This window comes from Melanotaenia boesemani, chromosome 18 (genome assembly GCF_017639745.1).
Source record: "Melanotaenia boesemani isolate fMelBoe1 chromosome 18, fMelBoe1.pri, whole genome shotgun sequence".
Taxonomy (NCBI): domain Eukaryota; kingdom Metazoa; phylum Chordata; class Actinopteri; order Atheriniformes; family Melanotaeniidae; genus Melanotaenia; species Melanotaenia boesemani.
Window position 1 is genome coordinate 1,404,119 of NC_055699.1, and position 16,958 is coordinate 1,421,076.

The window sequence follows — 16,958 nt, forward strand, 5'->3', positions numbered from 1 at the left end:
CACAGAGGCTGGCTCCATGAGTATGCCAACAAATACTGCTGTTTAGCTTCCATGTGACAAAAATAATCATTTAGAAGCTAACAAAGAAACAGAGGTGTCTCCTCTCCGCTGTGCACATGAGTTACTGTATGAATGGAAGAACAAGTTCTTAAAGAAACTGCAGGCTGGACTCTGTAACACACACTTGTAAACACACGGGGAGGTTTTGTGTCTCTGTGTCAACCAATGCAGACCACAGAAAGTGAAGCAGAGAAGAAGCCAAATGAGCAACATAACCATGTTTTAGAGTTTGTGACTTACTAGAAAACACTGAAATGTTGCTGAGTCAACCCACACTGAAGGCCTGATGAAGCTGATCAATCAGAGCTGGCTGAGGTTTTAAAAGGGGTGTTTTATATTAGCACTGCATGTTTCTAGCACATGCCAACCAATACTGAAGCATCGGGGTTTGATAAAAATAATATGGTCACAACCAGGCCTTAAAAACAGATGTGTAAACCTCACATGGACAACACATGATCAATCACACCATTTCATTATTTACTGAACAAAAACTGAGATCAAATGTAGAAGCAATGTGTTGGTCTGCAGCAATCAGGTGTGTGTTTACACAATGCCAAGGAGGAAAGACATCAGCTATGACTTTAGGGCGCATCCACATCGGCCTGTTTGCTCCGCTTTAAACGAACCCTGCTCTGCTTCCATGGTTGGATGGCTTGTTTGGTTTAGTGCAGGGGTAGGTAACTCCAGTCCTCAAGAGCTGCAGTTCTGCAGGTTTCCCTGCTCCAACACACCTGATTCAATGGAAATGGTTCCAATCAAGATCTGCTCAGTAGCTTTTTATTTCAATCAGGTGTGTTGAAACAGGAAAAGTTGCCCTGATCTGCCGTTTTGTTCCAGACATGATCTGTTGTGTAAAGTTACGATACTGATAAATGATAAATGATAAATGATAAATGATAAATGATAAATGATAAAATGATCAAATTAAGTAATTGTTACATCCCTAACTTGAATTAAATATAAGAATAACTGAGTTTTTCTTGTAATCTGCTGTTTTTCTCCTCTAATCGGGGATACAGCCACTGATGCGCTCCTCATTCATGCCAGCACACTTGACCTTTTAATTTTTAATAACTAGGCTGTGACAAGAAACATGCTTGTCGTGGGAGGCAACAGCAATGAAAACACAAAAAGCCTGCGAATGCAAAGCAAACACTGAACAGGACTGTAAAGACGACTCTGCTCAGATTTCCTGCACAAAAGCTGCAGGTAATGAGCAGGACGCTGGACTCAGACCTGCAGGACTGATGTCAGAGAGCCGCAAACAGCAGCTCCTGTTGTCTCAGCGCCGCCACAGAGAAGGTCAGGCCTGCTGCTGCAACGCTGAACAAACAGCATGATGCCCTCTGGGGACAAGCACACACACAGGAACACACAAACACACTCTGACATGCATCCACACCCACGTTCAGCATCGCACACACGCAAACCCTCCCAAACGCACAGCACAGGCGCACCTGTTCTGTAGCTGAGTCGTGTTGAGGTGTGGAGGCTGTAACATGACGAAGCACGCTAAAAACCTCAGCTTCTTTCAAATAATTTGTTTAAAGCCTGTGACCACACCAGCTGATGTCTGAGCGCTGGCCACACCCTCAGCTCACCTGTACGCTGCTGCAGAGACGCCAAACCGTCACCACAGTCGGAGGGATTCTTTCATTTTAACGGATCACAATCTGACAGTTTAGTTCCTTAATTTATCTCCTGCCCAAAGTGTGAATAATATGCTATGAATCCAGATAAAGGATGAGTTATATAAACATGCTACGTTAAATAGGGTTAGGGTTAAAGCCACAGAAACAGGTTGGTGAAAACCCATCAACTCACTCTCAAAACCAACACATGGCCCTAAAACAAGAACCGAGAACCCCACCATCCTCTAGTCAGGCTGATATGAAAAAAGACATTTTCCTGAAGTTCTTGTGAGAAGTTATTAACTTGCTTTGGTTGAAATAACAGAGACGCTGCAGCAGCTCATTTTTCTTCCATGAATTTACTCCTTTACTCAAGCAGATCATTTCAGGGGTGTGGAGTGACCCTCAGCTCGACTTCACCCCTCCCTTCTTACAGCATGAGAGCGCTTACAGTAAATCACCTGAAAGCTCAGACCACAGACTAAAAGGAAAATACCAACAGGCCATTTTATTCTCAGATGTTTACATTTCCCTCCCCTGCAGGTGGACCATGAACAGCTGACGCTTTTTCAGACACAATCTCATTGTGGGTCACGTGTTAAATTAGCCAGATTTTTTAAAACAACACCTCAGAAAGTGACGGGCTAAAAGTTCCGTTTTCTTATCAGGATGTGAAAAATGTTCAGGAAAGTACGGTCGGGGCATTATTAGCTCGTTTAGTCTCGTCTTCATCAATGGTCGGTGGCCAAACTTCACTCACACACTGATGCGCTGTGTTCAAACCCCCTCAATTCAGCACCTGCAGGAGGGGTGTCCCAGAGCTGGTAGACAGTCAGGATGCATCGTCATAGCAACGTAGAAGCTTTATGTTATTGAATGCATATTATTAGCTCCTAACAGGGATATTTTATTTACCTTCACTGGGATGCTTTAACATAAGGACATTATAGAGATGTAGAAAGGAGGAATTTAACTGCTGGTCAATGGTCAATGTCTTCTCCTCATCCTCTCCAACATCAATAAGTCAGTCAGACCTCCTTTTTTAGTCTTTATCATTGTCTCACTATCTTTCCTCCTCTTTTCAATCCCTTCCTCATCTGGCTCCTGCAGGACATCTCAGGACTCTCAGACATCTCCTTCCTCTGGCTCCACCAGCATCCGTCTTCATACAGGACTCCAGTGCTCCGCTGCAACAAGCCCTTCAAATCAAAAAGCTCCTGAAAACCAAACCAACATGTTTGCATAGCATTTAAAATTACTTGAATTTTAGGTTAATTAAAATGATTCAAAGTTGTTGGTTTAAAACTAATCTAATGGATGAACACAGCTGATCGTGACAGATTTCCATCTAATCAAAATTCAGTGCAATCACCTCTTGATTATGTAACATGAACACCACGGGCACTTGTTGGAAAAATATCATTGGATCAATGTGTTTACATTCATTCAGTCAGACTGATGAGTGAAACACAGACTGTTCACACAATTGTTTTAAATCTGACACCAAGTTGTTTCAAGGAAATTGACCGACTATAAAAATACTTTGGTTTAGTGGAAGAACTGACTGACCTCACCAGCAAATGTTTGATGCATTCACACGGTTTAGCCAACAAAGACTAATTGTACATTATTCTGACCTGTTATTCTGATCGTAGATTGTTTGGTCACTTAAACGTCCTCCTTCATACGAACATCAACCACAAGCGTTTCCTTAAAAAGTCATTAAGTGTCTTAACGAAGCGGGACAGGAGGCGCGACGCCCGGTTGTGACTCCCACTATGTTCAACATTTTCTGTCACTTCCTGTTTGGGTGATAACATCACAAGGTTAAGGTTATACCACCATCATCTAAATGAGCGCCATGCAGTTCCTCTCATGACCACCAGAGGGCACATGAACGTAATCAGTCTTTTTGCCAGGATGAACACCAAACCGGTGATGCTCCCCACAGATGATTTTCCTCTGGATCAGCTCTCCTTCATTAAACTCTAAATTCTGATTAAAGTTATTTTTCCTGAGGATTTTTTTCTAAACTTTGACTCCTGCTAACACACATGCATCTATTACCTCATTTATATTCTGTACTGACATTTGTTTCACATTCTTCTATTAAAAGCTCCATTTTTAAGCAAATACACACCTGGACTATTTTGACTTTGCAGGTAAAAGTGGTCTAAATCTATTTTTTTTATTATTATTATTTTTTTACTGCACAAATCAGACCCAGGCCAGACATCTGAGCATGCACAACAGAGCCGTAAACTGTTCTCACTGGAGTCTGATGTCTGATGTCTGAGGTCACATTCAAACTATAACGTAATCCATCGATCCTCCTTCTCTATCCTGAGCCTTCCCTCTCTGATCATGTCCTCAGTCTCTGAATGCCCAGACGGAGAAATTCCTGTTAGCACTGCAGCTAACACAGGAAAGGTCAGAGGTCAGAGGTCAGGACATCTGGGCACTCTGGGCTGTCATATGCAGCCTTGCTCAAGGACACCTCAACAAGTCGGGGTGTGGAGACGGATGACTGAAGGGTGATTTCCTGTGTGTCACATGTTTTTCCTCCTTACTTACCCTCCACATTAAGAGACCAGGTCCAGTCTGTTCATTCCAACTAAAGACGTGAACACAGACGGATCAAACATCTCTCTCTCTCACACACACACACACACACCTTCTGAACATCACGCCTCAGACTAGCAGGAATCAGGAAGAAATTACCTTCATGTCTCAACATCACGATAACATTATTTTAGAAAGAGGAAATCTAAGAATCGAAGCTCCTCGTGTCACATCTGCCAGTAAAACCAGCAACAGAAACAAATCAAATTTTACTTTTGAACGTCCACATAATCAGAAAAAAGCTCAGACTCAGAAGAGTCGTCTGCACCTTCTCATACCGTCAGCAGCTCTAAATGAGTCATCCTGCTCTCAAAGAGGAGAAATTTAATCTGATTTATCTAATTTACTCATAATAGCTGGAACTATTTATCAATCCATGAAAACATGCAAATATATTTTGTTTTGATTAAAAATTAAATTCTGATGTGGAAAAACCCTTTTCTTTATTGCATTCTACTAAATTAGGAATATTCAGAGGATTTGCACTTTTTCCTGCACAAAGCATCAAGTTTATATGTTTTACTAATTAATAATAATAAAAAAGCTCATCTGCAGGTTGATGGAACCACAGTTTGAGCCTCATGAACTAAACTTCATTTACTTTTACTTACAAATGTTTTAATGCACCTGTTAGTCTTTACCTCCACTCCTCCTGACTCATATTTATGGATTTACATATTAATAAAGGAACCATAAAAAATGAGTTTTTTATTACTAATCCTGTTTCTCCTCTCCATCATATCTGCTTTCTGTGGTGAGTTATAGAACCCGAGTTATATAAAACCGCTGTTGCTGCAACACGACTGAGGGAGTCATCGACAAGCTCTACATTATATTCCCTTTTTGCCTTTATGCGGATTTTTCCCAGTTTAACCTCTTACCAATGGCATCAAACTTATTAAAACCCTAAGTAAAAAACAACTGGCAAAATGTAAGACAAATGGCAGCTCGTTAGCATCTTAAATCCCCATCAAGTCAACCAGTTTCTCTCCTGTAAATTTGTTTTTCTTCTTTTCAAGTTCACAGAAATATTATGAAGACTTCCAGGAAACAAGAGCAAAAAAAAAAGTGCAAATATCCACCACATCCAAGAATATTATTACATAAATGTCATAATGGAAATAAGAAAAGTGAGGAAACGTCACGGGAAGTGCAGAAATATTCTATTATGAAAATTTTATTTTAAGAATCACCAGCAGCTTCATTCTAGGAATATTACAGCTGTACCAACGACATAAACAGGCCAGAATATGACGAGCAGCAGGTTCCAACTGCCCCAAATGAATCTCGTCAAGCATAAACAAACCCGGTTAATTAATGGAAAGTGTAGTGGCACGGCTCGGCACGGATGCTAAGGAGCCGGGTTGCATAGGAACAAACTCTCTGGAGGGCGAAAGGAGCTCAGAGCGGGTATGACGAGGAGGACAAAGCGTCTGAAATCTACTCTCAACTACGAGTTTTTGGGGTTCACCATAGTGTGCGTCACACAGCACGGCGACCTGTGCCAAAATTATTAATAACGCGCATGTTTACGTCAGCTGATAGTAGCTTTAAACATAAAAAAATACCTTTAATCATGTTTATATTTTAATTTTGCTCATATAAAGGAAGCTTATGCATTATAATGATATTTAAATTAGTTTTATCTTTGGAATTGTACAAAATCATATTACCGTGATGATTTAAATCAAAAAGCCACGTTTCTAACTAATAAAAGTGTTTCTCTTTCGTCCCGCAGGTGTTTTCATTGCTAGAATCAAGTGAAAGGGTTAGAGTTCTCCCCCAGGGCAACAAAATGCGCATTTCCAGCTTTTAATCAATAAAAAATAAGCGTACTCACATGTGAAACTCCTGCGTTAAAAACTGCGGGTCTGTTTGCGACTCTTTCCTTCACACCATCACCGCTCCGTCCCGCTCACTGCTGCCAAATCCCATCCAGAGTGCAGGCGCAAAGTGGCTGATCCATGAGCGGAAAACTCCGCGCAGCGCCGGGAAGACGCGTGTTTGCTGAGAAATCTCTAAGTGGAAGAAAAAGCTTGCTGATTAAATCCACGAATGAAAAATTAGAGGCAGAAACGTCCCTCCAGCAGCGGCAGAAGAGCCGGACTGTGGTGCGTCAGTTCGGCCGAGGAGAGGGTGGAGGTGGGGGGAGTAAAGTGCGCACCGGGCTGCCTCAGTCCGCGTGCTCCGCGTCCTCCTGCATCCTTCCAACTTCAGCCAGCTTTAATCCTCCAGGAGGGACTTTGATTTCTTCTTCTTCTATTTTAATTCCTCCCCACGAAAAAGAAAAAACACTCTTCCACCTTAATAGGACCTTTCTTTTTATTTCTTCTCATCTGTTTGAGGTGTGACAGCTATTAGAAGAGCGCGCGCGCCTCCTAACTAAAAGTCCTCTCCAGGCTCCAGCTGTTGCTTTTACCTGACTTTTCCCTCGGAGAGATTCTCAGGGAAGTGTGAAGTTGTGCGCAGTGTTCGGCTGTGGGTCGGTAGGCTGGTCGGGCTGACCGGCCGGACTCCCATCAACCAACCCTGCCGCTTGATCGCCCCCTGGACGCGCACGGGGAGAGAAAGAGTTGGAGAGAAAGGGGGTGGAGGAGGGAGCTGAGTATCGCGAGGTTACACCCTAAGTCCCGTTTATCACGCACTGTGGTGTCCGCGGACAAACATTTCAGCACTGTCATGTTTAGTAGGCCCACACACACTCATACAACACAGCCCGAAGTGTGTGGAAGCGCGCGTATGGAAGGTGTGGAGGGTCTTTCTATCAACACTGTGACAACTGGGTGTCTTTGGCTCACAAATCCAGCTCCTCAAAGACAAGTTTGACCTCACTTTGGTAGAGGAACAGACCTGCTCTGAACTTTCTCCTGCAGCTTCATCCTCTGCTGGAGGAGGAAGAATCAGGATGTTTGTGGTATTAAAAACTGGAGTTCTTTTTGTTTTTTTAGCCTGGTGATTTAACACCTGATGTCCAAGAAATAAAGGATGACAGAATCACTCTCAGTTAAGGTTTGGTGATTTGATTAGGACACATGATGCTGAGAGAAGAGCCGTAATGAAAATCTGCATCACAGACTTTTACCACAAGAAAACAGACTTTTGCACTTATTGTTTGTTGTGATGGAACATGACTGGATCAGTAACTTACTGTCCACTTTCCACCTGGCCATGTGGCTTCCAGTATGAAATGTAAAAGTCTGTCTCCCCCTTGTGTTTGTAACCCGTTACTGTCACGGTGGCAGTAATTAAAAATAAGTTAATGCATTTATGTGCGTAAACCCAGATGAAAAGTAAGCTCTGCGATTCCATCAGGACAGAAAAAATCATGTTTTTCTGACGTCTTCCCAAAATCGATTCAAACCAAATATGGATGAATACATACAAATACATAAAAATGAACAATCTGAGCTAAAATAAAGTGGAAGCTATTAAAGCTTCTTGTTTTGGCAGTTTTCTGTACTGGTGAGAGTTAACAAAATATATGTATACTGTTTATATGTATATATAAATAGGTGTGTGGGTAAGTATGGAAATGTGGAAATGTATACAGTAAATTTGAATTTTACAGCTTTATTGTCATTGCACAGAAGTACAATGAAATTAAGGTTCAGCTCCAGAATGTGTTCATCTAAATACACAATAAAAATATATAAAGGTAAAATAACAGAAAAAATAACATATAAATATAATTATTTAAAGACCTCAGTGTCATTCGATTTTACATACAATACATTTACAACCTTGTAACTGAACAGGACACACACAGTTAAAACAGTATATTGTAACGTTGCACATTTATTATTTGGAAGTTTGGAGATTATTTAACAGTCTTATCACAGTTTCTAAGTGTTCATGGTTCTAATGGCCCAGGGGGGAAGGTGTTTGTCCTCCTGGCTTTAACTGACCTTCCAGAGGGGAGCAGACCAAACGGGTGGAGGGCTGGGTGGGAGGGGTCAGACATGATGGTCTTGACCCGTCTGAGACAGCCTCTCCTCCAGGTGGGGCAGACAGCTGATGCTTTTACTGGCTTTGCTGATCACTCCCTGCAGTGCAGAACCAACCTGAGATGTGGTACGTGAGAACGCTCTCCATGGACACTCTGTAGAAGGTCACCGGCAGCTTTTGTTCCAGCATGTTCCTCTTCAGGACGCGCAGGATGTGAAGTCGCTGCTGGACCAGGAAAGCTCCTCTGAGATATGAACAAGGAACCAAAACCATGTCACTCGCTCCACCTAAACTTGGCATACATTAAATCTGTGCATCTGGAAGGACACTTAGAGGTACATGTGTTGTGTTTTGTTTTGTTGTTGTTTTTCTTTTTCTTTTTTTTTTGTTTGGTTTTTTTCCGTTTTATTTATCAGAATCAGAAAAAACTTTATTGTTTGTCATTAACAGAAACTCGTCTTTGCCGTGTTTCACAGACAAACCACAATGTTACACAAACACACACTGAACACATACTGAACACACTTCAGTTAAAATTAGATAAAAGTTAACAAGGAGAAATAATTGAGTTTTACTGGTCACCAGTTATTCTGCTTGCTTGATTAATGGGAAAATTTTGCTCTGGTCTTAACAGATGCAAGATGAACCAATGATTCAGTGAAGACAGCTGTTAAAATGTCCTTTCTAACACTAAAATCCTCGAGTTTCCTCAGCAGAAACAGGCGTCGCTGTGCCTTTTATACACCGAGTCACTGTGCTGAGAGCACATCAGCTGCCAGTCTGCTTCCCAAAATATCTAAAAACATCAGCCTGCTGCACTGCCTGGCCATGTAGCTTTATGGGTTCAAAGACATGATGCAGAGAATTAGACGTTCATTTCCCCCACAGCACAGCTCCTGTTTCTTGGAGATGTTAATTTCAAGCTTCTCTCATTGAGCCCATGACCTTGTTCAGCTGATCATAGTAAGCTGAAAGGGTACTCATGTCCCTGATGTGAGCAACCAGGGCCATGCCATCAGCTTACTTGGGAAGTCTTTATCATTGCAGGTGATGCTATTTGTGTAGACTGAGAATAAAATAGGAGATAAAACACATCCCTGGGGTACATCCGGTTTTAAAAATAATTTTTTGGGATTTAAAATCATTTACATTAACATGCCGGAGTTGATTCAATAAAGCGTTTCTTATCCATAAAATCAGAGTTGGGCTGACCTATAATCCTAGGAGGCAGTGGGATGGTGTTTGTAGGTCAACTGTATTAAAAGCAGAAGAGAAATCATGAATAAAATGCTTGTATGGGTATGGGTGCTATCCAGGTGTTATTTAGAGGGGTCAAGCAGGTATCCTCAACCACTCTCCTGCAAACTGAAGAGGGTGTAGTCTGCCTGCCATCTTACCCTTAAGGTGGTCACACAGTACTCGTTGCACAGGATGGATGTTAGTGCTACTGGTCTGAAGTCTTTAACCTCCCTGGCATTTGACTTTTTCAGCAAATGGTAAATGGTCCGTATTTATAAAGCGCTTTACTGTACCTGGAACAATACCCAAAGCTTTACATTATACATCACATTCACCCATTCACACACACATTCACACACTGATGGCGGACGCTGCCATGCAAGGCACTAAACCACAACCCATCAGGAGCAATTAGGGGATCAATGTCTTGCCCAAGGACACCTCGACATGAACTCAACTTGGCCGAGGTAGAACCAGCAACCCTCGGGTTACGAGACAACCGCTCTACCTTGCTGCGCCACGCCGCCCCAGCAGGTAGACTCCTCCCCCCCAGCTGTGCAGAACTTTCTCTCAGCACCCTGCCCCTGAGCCCATCAGGACAAGGTGCTTTCCCTGGATTACCATGGCTCAGTATAGATGGCACCGTTTGTCCACAGGGTGAACAGGTGAACTGGCCAGTCGTTTTGAACAGTAGGTTCATTAAACCTGCTCTAAAAGATGTTTAGTTCCTCTGCAGAGGAGGTAGAGTCCCAACATTGGATCGAGCTGATCTCAGTATCTTGTAAAGCATACTGTAAATAAAATGTATTTTTCTTAGGGTTTTTAAAAAATAATGCGTTAACAGTGGTAACTAATTTATGCAGGTAATTGCATTAATATTTTAAATGCAATTAACACATGCACAGCATGACTGTCAGGCGGATCCCAGGAAGAGCCAGACACAATCGCAGGTAATACTGAAACAAGCTTTAATAAAGCTTCCAGGTAACAGAGAAGATGTGAAGAATGCAGCCATAAAGCAGAATAACACACGAAGCAGTAGTCCAGGACTGGGGCTTATGTAGGGAGAAGACCAGGTGTACACTGATGATGATAGTGATTCACGGCAGGTGTGTCCAAGATGTCTGAAGCAGAGGGATTGTGGGTGTTGTAGTGTTGTGGCCAGTGATCAGAACTCAGGTGAAGAGGAGCGCACCCGTGAGGAGGGTGCAGGCATGACAATGACAAGCCCCATACATCCATCATTTCTCTGTTATAACAGCAGGATCCAGAGAGGTGAGATGGAAAAGATGAGCCGCACCCAAATTTTTCCCACATTTGTTTTTACACGTATCCTACGTCCTGCACCAGCATGGCTGCTCTACAGCATCTCTGCTCCTCTCTGTTTGTGCAGCAGCTGCTTCCTCCCTCTCCTCTCATGTTGTTCCGTGACTCATGAGAGCTGTCGGTGATCAGCTGATCGGCTTTTCTCTTGCTGCGAGTGTTTATGGATCAGCTGAGAAGGAGGAAACAGAATAGAATAGAATAGAATAGAATAGAATAGAATAGAAAATACTTTATTAATCCCTTTGGAGAGCCCTCAGGGAAATTTGGGTACCAGCAGCAATACAACACCAACAGTAAAGCAGGACAAGCACTAAGATATAATATATACAGGTATAAAGTAAAATAGAGGCAATAAGGTGCAAGAAAAGTATAAAATAGAATGCAATAAAAAAAAAAGATAAGTTAAATAAAATAATATAAACTAGCGGTTCATGGTTCACACCGTCACGTATTTACCCCAAAGTCTTGTTGTTGGCAAGACCTTGTCTAACACAGTAGCTGCTGGTGGTAGACAGGGTTTATGCTTCAGCTATGCAGGGGCGGGTCTAGAAAAGCTCTGATGGGGGGCCAGGAGCACTGACCAGGAAAAAGTGTTAAAAAAGTGAATAAAAACTGGTAAAACAAGCTGTAGGACTTTTATCACTACTGCACAAACACTCACACTTCAATGATAAAAGGAAAAAGCTTTTTTTTTATCCAGATCATCAGTTTTATCAGAGTTTCTTCATCAGTGTCGGCTGTTTAACTTCAGTCTGCTGCTTTTAGGACAGAAATTATCACCATGGAGACGGTTGTGAGATGATGATAGATGAATTCTGAATAATGATCTGGAACATGGTAGAGATGATTTAGAATAACACATGTAACATACTTCTGTATGTTACATGCTGCATTTACTGACCCTTGGACATCTGACTTTTACCCAAGAGAAGCTCAGTTAACAGTGAATGTTTCGTTCTGGTGATATAATACAGTAAAAACTGGCAGATTTCAGGTCATCAGCTGATCGGCTTTTCTCTTTTTTCAAATAATTTTAAAATTATTTGCTGATTGATGGGGAGGGTTTGGTTTTTCCACACAGTTTCTGCATTTTGGCTTATTTTTCTAAAACGATAATGACACAGTGTAATGTGTGATGCCTTTTAATCTGAGGGTAAATCCGAACATCGATGATTGTGTCCTGACTCGTAAAAGCTGATACAGTTTTCGCTTTGGTGCATTTCTCACTTCAGAATTAACTATCAGTTCAAACTCCACAACAGTTAGTCATCTGTAGCATCTCTCGTTCCATCGATCACACGGATCAAACTGCAAACTAGACATGAAGCATTTGCTGTCAGACAATTCTCTGCTATTTTCTGACGTTATCACTTGCTTTGTTCATATCAATCACAATGAATACAGTCAGTCCCCATAAAACTAATGGTCCTCATTTCATTGCTTGAGTTATTACACACAAAAGAGTTAAACTTGTCATCAAAACCTGTCAAGCAGATTTGAAACATTTTTCCTGGAATTTCTCTTAAATTGAACAACTGCTCTCAGCTGACCTTCATCTTTCTCTGGTTAGAAGGTGTGTGAAGCCTTAGCTGGAACCAATGATAAGCCGTTTGACCATAGTTACATGTATGTAAAGTTACTGTAGTATATTGTTTACAGTTGTGCATAATGCTACTCAGGTTTGTTGTATGTGAGTAACTGAAGTGTATGTTTGTTTTGCATAATGCTGTGAACAAATGACTGAAAGATGATAAAGAGCGTATGAGTGAAAATGTGTTTATATGCTGGGATCAGCAGCTCCACCCAGATGTGGAGCTGCTGCAGCCTTGTAAGCTCCTGGGATGTTAATACAAACCTGATCTGGAATGTTGCCTTCTCTGGTTGGAAAGTTTATGTATTTGTTAAATTTGGGAAACACAGCTTTTAGTTCCACATGATTGAAGTCTCCTGCCACAATCACAGCTGCCTCTGGGTTTGCATTCATCTGCCTGCTAATCAGGCATTACAGCTCCTCTGGTGCTAATTTAGCATTAGCCCATTGTATGTAAACAGTTACGATTAAGATGGAACAGAACTTATTATCAGTTTAAATGGTCTGCATTTAATTGCTAGATAATCCAGGTCAGGGGAGCAAAATGTCCCAATAACGCTGGTCGCTGTACACCAGGTGTGGTGAATGCACAGTGCCAGGTCTCCGCCTTTGAATGTGCTTTGATGTGTTTTTGCCACGATGATAAGACAAAACATTCTATATGTACCAGAGAATTTTAACCCCTGAATTCATTTGTAATTGTATAAAAACACAATAAAAGAGACCCAAAGAGTTGTGTCATTGATTAAAAAAAGGGTCCAGAATACCATCTAAATTATCTTAAATTAAAATAAAGATTAAGTTACACCTTGACCAAATCTATTGCAATGGCCCGTTGATTTAAGAGGAATATAAAATCATTTTGCCCTTTAACCAGGTCATTTGAGTACAGTTGTGATGGGCAGCTGACCATTGTTTCTTGATTCTGAAAAGAAGAGAGCCCTATAGGAATCAAGTATAAATTAGCCTTTTTTTACACACATTAACTAAAGTATTGTTCTTGTTTACTTTATATATTTCTTAATAGGTGGAAATTAATAGGTTTTATGAATATTCAATCCATGTTCATTTTCTCACCAGGAAGATGCATTTAATGACTCCAAATGTTTAACTACAGCGCCCTCCTGAGGTACAAATATGGAGTCGTGAGCCCAGACCTACTGAGTGAAAACACTTTGCTCATTAATGATTTTTTAAATTATCTAAAACTTCAATAAATACCTAAAGCCATCCTTTTTAACTGGGGTCAAACCAGTAGCCTTTTGAAGATAAGTTCAAAACATACAATATTGCAGTAATTGTACAGTTAACATAACTTAAACCAGAAGAAATGTGTTATATAAATGTCCTAAAGTAATTAAACATGACAGCAAAGGGCATTAACATGTAGGACAAGCACTTTATATTGAAGTACAATATAAGGAGATGTTCACATCATAATAAAATATTATTCTAATGTTGTGACAATAGTGTTATTTGTGATGGCTGGCTGTTAATATTGTGGGGGTAGCTATATATTATAGCAGTGATTCCCAACCCTGGCCCTCAAGGCCCACTGTCATGCAGGTCTTAGATGTCTCTGCTGCAACATACCTGATTCAGATTAAATGGTTCTCTGACAAGCTCTGCACAAGTCTGCTAATGACCCATTAATATCTGAATCAGGTGTGTCGTAGCAGAGAGACATCTAAGACCTGCAGGATATGGGCTTTTAGGACCAGAATCACTGTATTATAGAGAAAAATATCAATACAATATTGACGGGAGTGTGAAGAGGTTGAGGAAAAAGTAAAAAGATTAGAATAATACTTTATTTGAAATTTACATTTTAAAAAACAAAATATTATGGAGCGAACTACAAAATTTAAATTGATTCAAATTAAATTAGCATGACTCTCCTCCCAGATGTTTGAACTCTCATTCCTCTTCTGCCACGTTTTTGCTCCTTTCCAAAGAAATGGACAACTCTGGAAATCTGTACCAGAAAATGATTGGTAGATTATCCTTAGAGCCCGCCTTAAGCCCCGCCTTTGACAGGATTCTGCTGCTCTGATTGGTGAAACATGAAGACAATCACGGTTACCATGGACTTTGGCTTTGCTGGTATCCAAGTGAGGACGTGATTTTTGGTTAACCCATCAGAAAACGACCAGCAACGTACGGTTTGCGCATGTTGTTGTGATAATTATAGCGACTTGGCTGTTTATGATTGTTGCTGCTTAACTGGAAAACACAGCAGAGAGTTTAAGAAGAAATGGCGCAGAGAAAAAATTCTAAAACCCATCCAAAAAAAGGTCAGTATCCTTTTCTTGCTAGATTCTCGGAGCTCGGGACGCGCCTCCATGTCCTTTATGTGAATTTCTATGGGATATTCTACTGTTTAGAGTTATCTGCGCTATAAGTGAAAAAGCACACCCGGCAGAACAAATCCGAAAACCTTTAAAGAATCCTAAATATTCCATCTTAAATACGGCTTTCAATGTCGGGTCGCCTGTGGTTCCCACTTTTGTAGAGAAAAAGTGAATATAGCTGGGCGTTCAGAGACAGCGTTAGCCAGCAGAATAACTTAGCAGCATATAGTTTGTTTTTCTTACTTGCTCCGATCTGTTGTGTATTTTATAATAGATCTTGTTAATTTCATAATTACAAGTTTCTGTGATACGTGTTCTTGCATTAAAAGATAGAATATTTAATTTGCTGAATTTTGAATGGAGTCTGGTTGACGCGCTCGCGGTACTGTGCTACGTTAGCTGTTTTGGCTACCTCTCAGGATACCTAGAATATAAAGGGCTTGACCAAAACCGCTGGGTTGAAGTTGAGGGATGGTGTCTGTGGCTGCTAGACTGGTGGCCCGTCGTTTGCAAGGAAGTAGCCCTTTAAACGAAGCTAAGCTAACGTGGCCACCAGTTGTGATGGGAAGCTAGCAGATGCTAGCCAGCTATTAACTTTAACAGAATGCAATCGAGGGTTGAAGTTGTTTAAGTTTTTAGTCAGGATCAGGAATGGGGACAAGAACAAACTCTGGTAGCTTGAATTATTTAAACATTCGTAGCGCTAACATAAAGCTATCTGGTTATTTTTAATCTTTCTACAGCTTTATCATGGTTATTGATTAGTACATAATAACGTTGGGAGTTTGGTGACAGACATGCTCTCGAATCTGTGACTTCAGTTGTTTCTCTGATATTTTGAGATCTGTTGGTAATAGATATCAGAGTAAAAGATAATTTCATTCATTAATTCATTATTGATTCTTTCCATCATCTGTTGTCACAGTAAAAAATAAAAATAAATAACGTGCAAATGGCTACAGAATTAAGGTTTTGTGGAACAGGTTTTGATCCACCATCATTCTTAATATAAAAATGTGAAGTTTGCTTCCCTCCGGATGTTAGAGGGAAGCATCTCTGGACTCTGCTTCTTCCTCTCTCTCTCTCTCTCTCTCTCTCTCTCTCTCTCTCTCTCTCTCTCTCTCTCTCTCTCTCACACACACACACACACACACACACACACACACACACACACTCACACAGACACAGGGACTTGGGAGGCGTGCACGCCATGCTGGGTGTAGCGGTGGGGGCCATTTAGTGGCCTCCTCGGCTGCACCCTGTGGTGACTCACCTCTCAGTTTTAATTAATTTAATTAATTACTTAGACATCAAAACACAAGAAACACAACAGGCAAACAGCTTCTGGGGGGCGTGTCATGCAGTGCGTGGTGGGCGGGGCTGCTAAGGTGGCCCCTCTCACAGCACAATGTGGTGACTGCCCCTCAGTTTTACTTGAAAACAAGACACACTTCATAAGCAGTCAGGAGTGGGGAGGGTGACGCCAATGGGGACCTCTCACTGTCCCCATGGGCACCGCCGGGGGCGGGCAGGGGGAGGTGGTTGGCCCAGGAGCCGGAACTGGATTGATTGTGCCGATGGGAGGCTGCTGGGGATGGGGGGGCGGATTTGGGTCTCGCTGTCCTCTGATCTGCTGGGGACGTCCCCCACGTGGCATGGTGGGAGGGTTATGTGTGATGTGGTCGTGTGAAAGTGGGTGTTTATGGGTACGATGCAGGGGAGGGTGTGAATAAGGGGTTATATGGGGTGGAGGTTGGAGTGGGATGGGGGTGGTCGGTGGTGCCCTGGTTCCTGGGGTGTGCGGCTGGAACATCGGGGTGTGTGCTGGCCCATGCCAGGTGGTTGTCTGGGGGGCCTGGTCCTCCTGGGCGTGGTGCGGGCCCTCTGCCTTGGGCGGTTCCTTTTCTCTTTGGTTAGTATTTAAGAACGGGATCACTGTCAGCTCTGTTTTTCTGTAAAAGCTGTAGGAAATTCTGGTGTGTATCTGTTCGGGTGTAGCAGTTGGTTGTCTGGTGATAGCTTGGATTGAAGGTCGTTGCCTTCTATTTGTTGTGTTTTTGTCTTCTCTTCATTCTTTTTCTGTCCCCTCTGGTCAGGCCCAGAAAGATTAAGTAGATTCCATCACTCAAAGTAAATAAATAACAGTAAATAATAAATGAATCAGATTATGCAAATATGTAAAGTATTCGT

At 41.7% G+C, this 16,958-nt stretch overlaps 1 protein-coding gene across 1 annotated transcript in view; it reads right to left on the bottom strand.

Moving 5' to 3' along the window:
* LOC121629242 (sodium channel protein type 4 subunit alpha-like) overlaps positions 1 to 6,297 on the bottom strand; it is a 265,035-nt gene extending 258,738 nt beyond the window's left edge. The window contains exon 1 of the mRNA XM_041968881.1: positions 6,157 to 6,297. The gene's annotated coding sequence lies outside the window, so the exon portion shown is untranslated. The remainder of the gene's footprint in view (positions 1 to 6,156) is intronic.
* Between the last annotated feature and the right edge of the window lie 10,661 nt (positions 6,298 to 16,958).